This window comes from Vidua chalybeata, chromosome 2 (genome assembly GCF_026979565.1).
Source record: "Vidua chalybeata isolate OUT-0048 chromosome 2, bVidCha1 merged haplotype, whole genome shotgun sequence".
NCBI classification, from domain to species: domain Eukaryota; kingdom Metazoa; phylum Chordata; class Aves; order Passeriformes; family Viduidae; genus Vidua; species Vidua chalybeata.
In genome coordinates, this window is record NC_071531.1 from 728,636 (window position 1) to 739,365 (window position 10,730).

At 46.0% G+C, this 10,730-nt stretch overlaps 1 long non-coding RNA gene across 1 annotated transcript; it reads left to right on the forward strand.

Moving 5' to 3' along the window:
• The first annotated feature begins 104 nt into the window (after window positions 1–104).
• On the forward strand, window positions 105–4,622 carry LOC128783797 (uncharacterized). The gene is made up of 4 exons (XR_008429246.1): window positions 105–324; window positions 799–952; window positions 3,322–3,364; window positions 4,526–4,622. It is a non-coding gene; the product is annotated as an uncharacterized LOC128783797 (long non-coding RNA).
• The last annotated feature ends 6,108 nt before the right edge of the window (window positions 4,623–10,730 follow it).

Below are 10,730 nucleotides of genomic sequence, written 5' to 3' on the forward strand. Positions count from 1 at the left end.
AAATCTTGTACCAGGCTCTTTCCAGTGGGGCCAGAAGCAGCAAAACCAGGACAGTGAGATGGAAAAACTCCTTGATTCAGTGGGTATTTAAATAGCTAATATGAATATTTTGATCGTAATAATAGAAAAATTATTTGTTTGTTTGTGTATCAAATATTTAAACTGGAAAATTAAGTTCCTAAATGCCCAAGTCAGCCTCATTCTGATTTTTCAGCTGTATCCAGAAATACTGGGAAAAGGATTTGACCAGAATTTACAGTTCACAGAACTCTTCATCTCAGCGTATAAAGGAAGTGTAATAAAATGGATTTGTTCAGTTCCAAGGTATTTCTGGGGAATGTGGCCCTGGGGGTGGGTTCCTTTTCCTTGGTCAGGATATTCCCAATTTGGTGAGCTTGGAGCTCTTTCCCAGCCTGAAGGATTCCCTAATTCTGTCATTCTCTTCACTGAATTGATGCTGGTAATGTTGGAATCCTGCCAGATGCCCTGGGGAAAAGCTGGATTTCTCTGTGTGGATGTTGAAATAACCTGGAAATGCCTCGAAGTGGGCGCTTGTGAAACCAGAACCGCTCCATCCACGTTGGTTTTGTGGGGTAAATTCAGATCAGCTCCCAGCCCCAGGGAGGGGAGGCTGATGGGGCAGAAGCTTCGTGTCCTGGCATTGAGCTTGTGAAAGCAAGGCTCACTCTTCAACACTTTTTAAAGTTTAGTAAGGGATAAAAGGGACCTTTGCAGCGCTGGGTGCTTGGCAGAGGCACATCAGTTAGTTCAAAATAATTTCCTGATGTACTTTTCCAGCACATTGGTCAAATGCATGTCGATGAAGATTTTGCATATTCAAAGATTCCTTTGAGTTTTCTGGTTCTTGACCCATCTTCTTAAATTACTGCAGGTGAAATTAATCTAACTGGTGTTCCCTGTTGTGTGGTTTGACAGCTCTTGATAACCAAAGGTCAGTGCTAAATCCTTCCTTGCATTCTTGTGCATTTTCTCTTCAATGCTGTTTTATACAGACAAAATTCTCCACAGGTCCATGGAATCACTGTTGGCTATTTCCCAAATTATCTGAGTTATTCTCACCATTGTCAGTGGCTTGCACAAATAAAAGCCTTTAACAACTGCACATCACACAGTCTCCATTGGAATATTTAGTGAAAGCCTAAATGTGGAGGTTTTAGGTTCTTTTTTTTTTTTTCTGGGATTAAATCTATGAGATGGTATTTTTGTTTGGATTTAGATGTTTATTCGTTTTTATTTATATTATAGTTTTATAATCTGTGAGTTTTATAGTACTTTATTTTAATAAACTAAAAATGGAGTTGTATCTCTCTCCCAATAAGATGTTTTAAGGATAAACTGTCTAATTAAGAAATTACATTAAATTATTTTTAACTGTTAGCTAACTACTTGTGGTCCGCAATGTGGACTTTTTTATTTAATTACTTTTTAATTGAATTACTTTTTTTAAAAAATTGTGTAATTATTTTTATTAATTAAAATTTTATTTAATATATTTAATTAATTATTTAATTTTATTACTTTTTTATTTAATGAAATACCACCCAAACCCATAGAGAAAAAGGTGAAGAAGGACTAGTCTCTGCTCTAAAACGTCTCTCTTGTTTTATATACATTATTATATTCTAAAACTTTAAACTTGAAGTTTTCCCTTATGTGATATTACACACTTCTATTTAAACTGCACACTTATAATCTTAATTCAATATTTCAATTTCAGAAGCCTTCTCCAAGGCCTCAGCTCAAATGCAGAGGTTTTTTTTGGGAGCTCAGAGTCTGTCAGCACAAAAAGCCTGAAATTCTCAGCAGCCAGGGCTCCAAAACGATAAACATCTAAACTATAATATATGTGTTTGTCACATATATCTAAACTGTAATATATGTGTTTGTCACATACATCTGAACTATAATATATGTGTTTGTCACATACATCTAAACTATAATATATGTGTTTGTCACATACATCTAAACTATAATATATGTGTTTGTCACATACATCTAAACTATAATATATGTGTTTGTCACATACATCTGAACTATATGTGTTTGTCACATACATCTAAACTATAATATATGTGTTTGTCACATACATCTGAACTATAATATATGTGTTTGTCACATACATCTAAACTATAATATATGTGTTTGTCACATACATCTGAACTATAATATATGTGTTTGTCACATACATCTGAACTATATGTGTTTGTCACATACATCTGAACTGTAATATATGTGTTTGTCACATACAAACATAATAGATATGTTTTTCACACTAAAATAGACAATCTGCACAGGGCCAGGTGATAAATTCCACTGTATTAAAGCAGTACAAAGTGGTTGCAAACTGCACAAACTGTACCAAAGTCGTTATAATTCATATTTAAATAATAGAATTATTATTATAAATAAGAATTTGCAGCAGCCAGTATATAATAGAGAAAGCCAACAAGTGCAGAGTTGTTTAGGACGAGCTGAGGGAGCTGGGGAGGATTTTCCATGGCTGGTCCCAGTGCTGGCACTTTCCCAGGACTTCTGCCTTTGGAATGGATCCTGGGACTGGCCTGAATGATTGTTGGGGTTTATTTATTAAATTTGATTAGGGTTTATTTCCTTCTTATTAGGTTCTATTTGGAATTGGTTAGGGTTTTATTCATTTCTTATTAGGTTTTGTTTATTTATTTATAATTTATTAGGTTTTATTTATTATTGGGGTTTATGTATTTAGAATTGATTAGGCTTGATTTATTTATTTGTGATTGAGTTTTTTTTTTTGGTTGGGGGTTATTTATTTCTTTGTGATTGATTAGGTTTTATTTATTTATAGTTAGGTTTTACATGTTTATTTTTTATAAGTGGTTAGGGCTTGTTTACTTATTATGAGGATTTATTTATTTAAATTTATTAGGGTTTAATTATTTATTATTAGGCTTTAGTTATTTAGAATTTATTAGGTTTCATTTATTATTAGGTTTTGTTTATTTAGAATTGATTAGGGTTTGTTTATTTCTTTACTTGGTTTAATTTGCTTATAATTAGGTTGTTTTATTTATTTCTGATGCGGTTTTACTTATTTAGAATTGATAAGGTTTTATTTATTGTTAGCTTTTTAAAATGTATGTCTTTATAATTGATTGGGATTGATTTATTTATTATTAGGTTTTATTTGTTTATAATTGGTTTGGTTTTATTTATTTCTTGCTAGGTTTCATTTATTTATTTAGAATTGATTAGGTTTTGTTTTATATATTGTTAATTTTATTTATTTAGAATTGACTAGGTTTTATTTCTCTATTATTACAGGTTTTTATTAGTTCAGAGCCATATCCTTGATGGAGAATCCCAGGTGAGAAATAGATAAATTTAAAAATAGATAGATAATAGATAAAGAGATAATAAATAGATAAATAAAATTGTAGCAGAGAACTTGGTGGGTGGTGAATCCAGGTGGGATCTGGGAGGTGAATCCAGGTGGGATCTGGGAGGTGAATCTGGGTGGGATTTGGGAGGTGAATCCGGGTGGGATTTGGGAAGTGAATCCATGTGGGATTTGGGAAGTGAATCCATGTGGGATTTGGGAGGTGAATCCATGTGGGATTTGGGAGGTGAATCCAGGTGGGATTTAGGAGGTGAATCCAGGTGGGATTTGGGAGGTGAATCCGGGTGGGATTTGGGAGGTGAATCCGGGTGGGATCTGGGAGGTGAATCTGGGTGGGATCTGGGAGGTGAATCTGGGTGGGATCTGGGAGGTGAATCCGGGTGGGATTTGGGAAGTGAATCCATGTGGGATTTGGGAAGTGAATCCATGTGGGATTTGGGAGGTGAATCCAGGTGGGATTTGGGAGGTGAATCCAGGTGGGATTTGGGAGGTGAATCCGGGTGGGATTTGGGAGGTGAATCTGGGTGGGATTTGGGAGGTGAATCTGGGTGGGATCTGGGAGGTGAATCCGGGTGGGATCTGGGAGGTGAATCCGGGTGGGATTTGGGAGGTGAATCCAGGTGGGATATGGGAGGTGAATCCATGTGGGATTTGGGAGGGTTTGTGGGGAGCTTTGCTGGAGAGCTGAGCAGAGGCTGGGATTGTGTTTGGGGTGTTTAATGAGGGCTCCGTGCTGCTGGGGATGCCCAGGGACAGAATTCCTCCTCCTTCCATGGGAATTCGGGTGGGTGGCTCTGCCCTGGTGGTGATTCCCCCAAAGAGGAGCTCAGTGGTAATGGGGATGGATAATCCCATGGGAATGGGGATGGATGATTCCAGAGAAATGGAGATGGGTAATTCCAGGGGAATGGATAATCCCATGGGAATGGGGATGGATGATTCCATGGGAATGGAGATGGGTAATTCCAGGGGTATGGGGATGGATGATTCCAGGGGAATGGGGAATGCAGGGAATCTGGCCACATTCACCTCCCCTCAATGCCCCCCTTCTCTCCTGGTTTTATTTACTGCTTACTCACGTTTTGTAATGGGCCGTGTATAACACCGAGCCATTCTCCACTGGGACAGGAGACCACCTCAGCAAACTCTGGAAGTTGTAGGAATGAACCTCCACATTTTTTGGTGCTGGCAAATGGAGAGAAGTTTCTAAAGGAAGAAGAGGAATAAAAGCAATTATTGAAACATTCAAGTGCACGGTAACCAAATGTTGCTCTCCAAATGCCATCACCATATATTAAATTTTCACTGCTTTGCAGGTAAAACCATTTCCCCTCCTTCTCCTTCTGTTTCCAGGGGCTCTGGCACGTTCAGGTGGGGCAGGCCCTGGCACAGGGTGAATTGCCAGAGCAGCTGGGGCTGCCCCTGGATCCCTGGCAGTGCCCAAGGTTGGACACTGGGGCTTGGAGCATCAATTGGCTTCTTTTGTTTTTCTTTCCTTCACACAGGAAAAACTGAAATACCAGGAAATCCTTAACAGAGAGAGACAGAGGCTGTGGCTGTTTCTTCAGTGATGTTGAACCATCCCAGCACCACAGTTAAGTGCAAAATTCCTGTAATTGGTGGTTAGACCTCAATAAAAGCAACACATGGTGTGCTTAGTGTCAGAGAACTAAAGAAACTTGGGCTGGACCATGATTTTTTTCATGGAGGCTCTTGGAAAACCCTTTTTAACTTCTAAAATTTTTTAAAAATAATTTTTAATTAAAAAAAATTAAATTAGTTCTATTGTTATTGTTCTTAGTTTTCTCTTTCCTGCAGCTCCTGGGAGAAGTCCCAGAAATCCCATCCTTAGTACCAAATCCAGCCCTGTTGCCTTGGGGATGCCTTTTCCCTGGGGCAGCAAAAGCAAAACATTTCCTCAACAAAAAGGTGTCACTGGCAGCTCTGCTTGGCTTTAGGAGCTTTATTTCCCTTCCCTTCAGTGGTGGGTTCATTTCCCTCCAGGTATTTTTGGGAAAGGTGAGGGGGTTCCTGGCACACCTGTGTTGGTACCTGAGGCTTTGAGCTCTGTCTGGTAAGAGCAAATTAAAAGTCAGATCCATCAAAGTGTCTGAAAAAGTGATTCCATTGCATCTCTGGAGCTAAAACACACCCAGGAAACCTCCTGCCTGGAAAGCTGAACGATCTGGAGCACTTTGGCATTTTAGGGGCATTTTGGGGATACATTTAGAGCCTCTTTTAGCTCGTGCTGGCATTAAGGCTGTGAATGTATAAATGATATAATCCCAGCTGCCCTTCCCACAGCCCAGACCCCCAGCCCCAGCTGGGGCTGGCACATCCCTGCAGTGCTGGCTCCTTCCCCTGGAAAATCTCTTCTTTCCCCTGCCTGCCTCCCTCGCTATGTCCAGACTTGTTTATAAAAGCAGGAGAGTTCACCTCCTCTCACTTCTGCCGAGCTCCTTCACTGAGTCACAGTGAATTTCTTTTCACTCTTTCCCAGCAAAATGCCCTTTTTTGGGTGTTGGGGTTTTCCACAAGGCCCTTGGAGGCCTCCTGGAAGCTCCTTCACTTCCCTGCTGTGCCCACCTTTCCCCAGTCCCTGACTTTCTAATGGGGGAGGTTCACACCAGAGATTGGGAATAATTTTTCCCTCCCAGAGTGGTGAGGCACTGGAATGAGTTTCCCAGGGTCTGGTGGAGTTTCTGGGAGTGTCCCAGAGGTGTCTGGATGTGTCCTTGGGGGACAGGGTTTGGGGTGGCTCTGGGGCTGTGAGTTTTCTGTTACCAGAACCAATGTTCCATCAGAGGAGGTGCCTTAGGGTGTGTTCCTTAAATTCACACTTTAATTTCCCACACATCACCTTGAAAACTCCTCCACCAAAAACTGATCCAAGAGGGATCCTCATGCAGAGGGGACCACGGGGCTGCTCCAGGGCTGGAGCCCCTCTGGAGCCAGGCTGGGAGAGCTGGGGGGGCTCACCTGGAGAGGAGAAGCTCCAGGGAGAGCTCAGAGCCCCTGGCAGGGCCTGAAGGGGCTCCAGGAGAGCTGCAGAGGGACTGGGGACAAGGCCTGGAGGGACAGGAGCCAGGGAATGGCTCCCAGTGCCAGAGGGCAGGGCTGGATGGGAGATTGGGAATTGGGAATTGTTCCCTGGCAGGGTGGGCAGGGGCTGGGATGGAATTGCCAGAGCAGCTGGGGCTGCCCCTGGATCCCTGGCAGTGCCCAAGGCCAGGTTGGACACTGGGGCTGGAGCAGCCTGGGGCAGTGGGAGGTGTCCCTGCCATGGCAGGGGTGGCACTGGGTGGGATTTAGGGTCCCTTCCAGCCCAAACCAGGTTGGGATTCTCTGATTCCCCCTAAATGTCACCATTTGAGGAACTTTCCTTGGCCCCTGTGATCTTTTTGTTCCTACAGCTATTTAGCACCCTCAGTGTCATGCCCAGGCATCCAAAATTCAGGATGAATTTCATGCCCCGACACAAGCCTCTTCTGAGAAAGGCTGCCCAGGCAGACAAGTTCATTCCTGGCAGAATGGGCTGTTTATCTCTCACATGAGTAGAGCTCTGTTTACCCTGCTCATGGAAACTGCTCTGCTCAGGCACTGCCTGACTGCACTTCCTCTGTCTCCCAGACTCGATTTCATCACAGATTTACTGTAAGTGAATCACTAAACCCTTTTTTTTTTTTAACTTTAACATTTTTTTTTTTACTTTTAACACCTTTTTTTTTTTTTTTTTTTTTTTTACTTTGAGCCTCACAACATGGTGAAATGCATGCACACAATGGGCCCAAAGGCTCTGGGAAAGGCTGAATTCACCAGCAAACCCAGAATCCTGCTCTAGGTCAGAACACAGAACATCCAACACAACCCAGGGCGGGAGGAGTTGCTTTTTTTTCTTCCTGATCTCTTTGAGACCTCTCCCTTTTGCAGGCACAGGCTGTGTCACCTGAGCCTGGTGAAATCACAGAACCCCAGGCTGGCTTGGGCTGCAGGGGACCTTCAAAATCATCCATTAGAACTCAAATCCCTTCCCAGGGTGATGTAATTTCCTTTAACCCTCTGTAGGTGTGGCACCTAAAGGGGCTCCAGGAGAGGGACTGAGCACAAGGCCTGGAGGGACAGGACACAGGGAATGGCTCCCACTGCCAGAGGGCAGGGCTGGACTGGAAACTGAGACCAAAATTGAACTGGAGATGCCTCTTCACACATCTAAATAATTTTCCATCTACCCCCAAGAGTTCCCAGCTGGCACATGAGGGTCCAGATCATCCCCGACCATCAGCAGAGCCCCCACAGCAACGTTTGCAGTGGGAGGGTTTGTGGCTGGCCAGACCAATGTGGGTTTTCTCTAAGAATTGTTCTCCTTTTCATGTCAGGCCACTATAAAACAACTCAATTCTGTCTCTCTTCCAGGAAGGTTAAAAATCCAAGCAGCAGGCACCAGGAGTGGCAAGGAATGAGGTGAGAGTTTGTAGAGCTTTTGGTATAACAAGTCTGGAATTTGTTTAAGGCTTTCTGAAGTGTAATTTGAGTAGGACAGGGGATCCTTCCTGCTTTCCTCTCTTGTTTGTTTCCTGACTGAGTTGCCTGTGGTTCTTTAGCAGAGGGACAATTGAGGAACACAAGGCAGGGGCTGATTTCTCTCCCACACCACTGTGGTCCTAAAATTGCTCACGTCCTGATCACTGCCTGATGTGGAACTGCCCCTGGGTCTGGCAATGGATTCATTTCCCCTCTCTCTCTGCGTTATTTTTGGGCACCTTCCTTATCTTTTTGTAGATTCTTTTTTTTTTTTTTTTTTTTTTTCAAGATTCTGTGCCAGAAATTTGGCTGCAAGAAAATCACGGGCTCATTTATCCCTCACTGTCTGATTTGACATTGACTTTGCTTCCCTCTCCCTAGGCTCAAAGACAAGAAAGCCAATACACAGAATTATCCCTGGACTCCTGTAGGTTCTGCACATTTCCTGGATTACTGATATTATTTTCTTTTTTATTGGATGTTGCATTAAACCCAGCTCTCTCTTCACTCTGTCTTCAACAAATAATTTTATTCTCCATTCTCCCCATTCTCCTTAAGCTCCAGTTTTAATAAATCACCCCTCATCATCTGATGGTGGATACCACATCTGCCATGAACCTTTCCTCACTTTGACCTCCCTCCTACCAGAGAGGGCTCCAGGAGAGTCATTTCTTGGGCTGTGATTTATCAGGAAGCTCCAGATAAGACAGAGCTGGGCCGAAAGCTGTGCCTGGGCTGAAACCAAAACCCTGCCCAAGTTCCCCCTCTGCTTTGGCAAAGGGCAAAGACACACGACAAGTTCTGGGATTTCTGTCATCAAAAGTGTCCTTTAGCAGGAGGGAGGAGGGGAACCCCACTGCACAAGTCACAAGTCGAGTCTCTTTAATTTCGAGTTCCTCCACGCTTCTTTCATCAATCAAAGCCTCATTAATGAAGGCGCCCCTCAAATTAAAGTGCCCTCTGCGGGCTCTGTTTTGCTGTTCAGCGTTCCTGTTTGGAAACGGCGGCACTGCCACAGCCTGTCCCTGTTCCTGAGTCCCCCTGAGCGCCGGGACTGCTGCCCTGCCCTGGGGCCGGGCATTACGGGATCTCGGTGTCACCTCGGGCGGCTCCAGGGAATGCAGAGCCCTGCGGAGGTGTCACCTTCCCCGCAGGCTCCGGGGCAGCTCGGCCAGGCAGGCTCCGGCTGCTTTTGTGCTCCTGCCCGGCGTTCATCCCTTGCGTCGGGGTTAAAGGCTGTTCAAGGGAATTCTCACCTGTTTTATTGCTGCCCCGCCCTGCAAACGCCCCGAGAGCCCCGGGGCCAAGGGACAGGCAGAAATCTCCCCTTGGATGGAGAAAGAGCTGAACTGCAGCGAAATCCAGTGATTCATCCAGCCGGGAACCAGAGCAGCCCAACCCCGCCCCGCTGCTCGGAAGGTGAGCTCCTGCCGCTCCTGCCGCTTTTCCCTGCTCGGAAATCCCGCGGCAGCGGTGCCGGCTCTGCTCGGGGACCCCGCAGGCAGCCGAGCATCCTCTGCATTCATTCGAGGTGTTTGAAGCACCCTAAGCTCGCTCGGATTCCTCTGCTGGCAGTCCTGCCAGCCACAGTCCTGCTGACACAGTAGTGCTACTATGAGTGATGGTAATGACAATAATAATAATAATAATAATAATAATAATAATAATAATAATAATAATATTATTTCCTCTCTGAAGTGTTTAAGAGAGATTATTTCGATTGTGTTCAGGAGACACATGAAATACCCCTCTGCTTCAGCTGCTTTTAACCAAAGCAGTGTTTTCAGTCACAATCTGCTGTCACTGGCATCAGCTGGAGGTGTGCAGCCAGTGTCACCAGGGGCTGTCAGTGTGGTCACTGTCACCAGGGCTGTAGGTGTGGTCACTGTCACCAGGGGCTGCAGATGTGGTCAGTGTCACCAGGGGCTGCAGATGTGGGTCAGTGTCACCAGGGGCTGTCGGTGTGGTCACTGTCACCAGGGCCTGTAGGTGTGGTCAGTGTCACCAGGGGCTGCAGATGTGGTCAGTGTCACCAGGGGCTGCAGATGTGGTCAGTGTCACCAGGGGCTGTCGGTGTGGTCACTGTCACCAGGGCCTGTCGGTGTGGTCACTGTCACCAGGGCCTGTAGGTGTGGTCAGTGTCACCAGGGGCTGCAGGTTTGGCTCAGTGTCACCAGGGTCTGCAGGTGTGGTCAGTGTCACCAGGGGCTGCAGATTTGGGTCACTGTCACCAGGGTCTCTCAGTGTGGTTACTGTCACCAGGGGCTGCTGCCGTGCCCAGTGCAGCCGGACAAACCCGGGGCGAGATGTCTTCACATCAACCACAGGGACAAGGACAGGGGCCGTGGCAGGGACAAGAATAGCGATAGGGAATTGATGGGGATGGGGATGGGGATGGGGATGGGATGGGGATGAGGATGGGGATGGGGACGGGGATGGGATGGAGATGAAGACAGGGGTAGGTAGGAGTAGGAGGAAGAGTAGTAGTAGGAGGAAGGACGGGGCAGGCACTCGGACAGGGGCAGGAGAAGGGGCCGGAGCCAGGACAGAGACAAGGACAGGGGCAGGAGAAGGGGCAGGGCAGGGCCAGGGGACCGCGGCACAGCCCGGCCCTCCCCTGCTCTGCCCTCCCGGAGCCGGCAGGGCGCTCGGGCGGGGCCGGGCCGGGCTCAGCCCCGGGGGCGGTGACAGGAGCGGTGCGGGGCGGTGACAGGAGCGGTGCGGGGCGGTGACAGGAGCGGTGGCGGGGGCGGTGACAGGAGCGGTGGCGGGGGCGGTGACAGGAGCGGTGGCTCTGGCCGCGGCGCTGCGG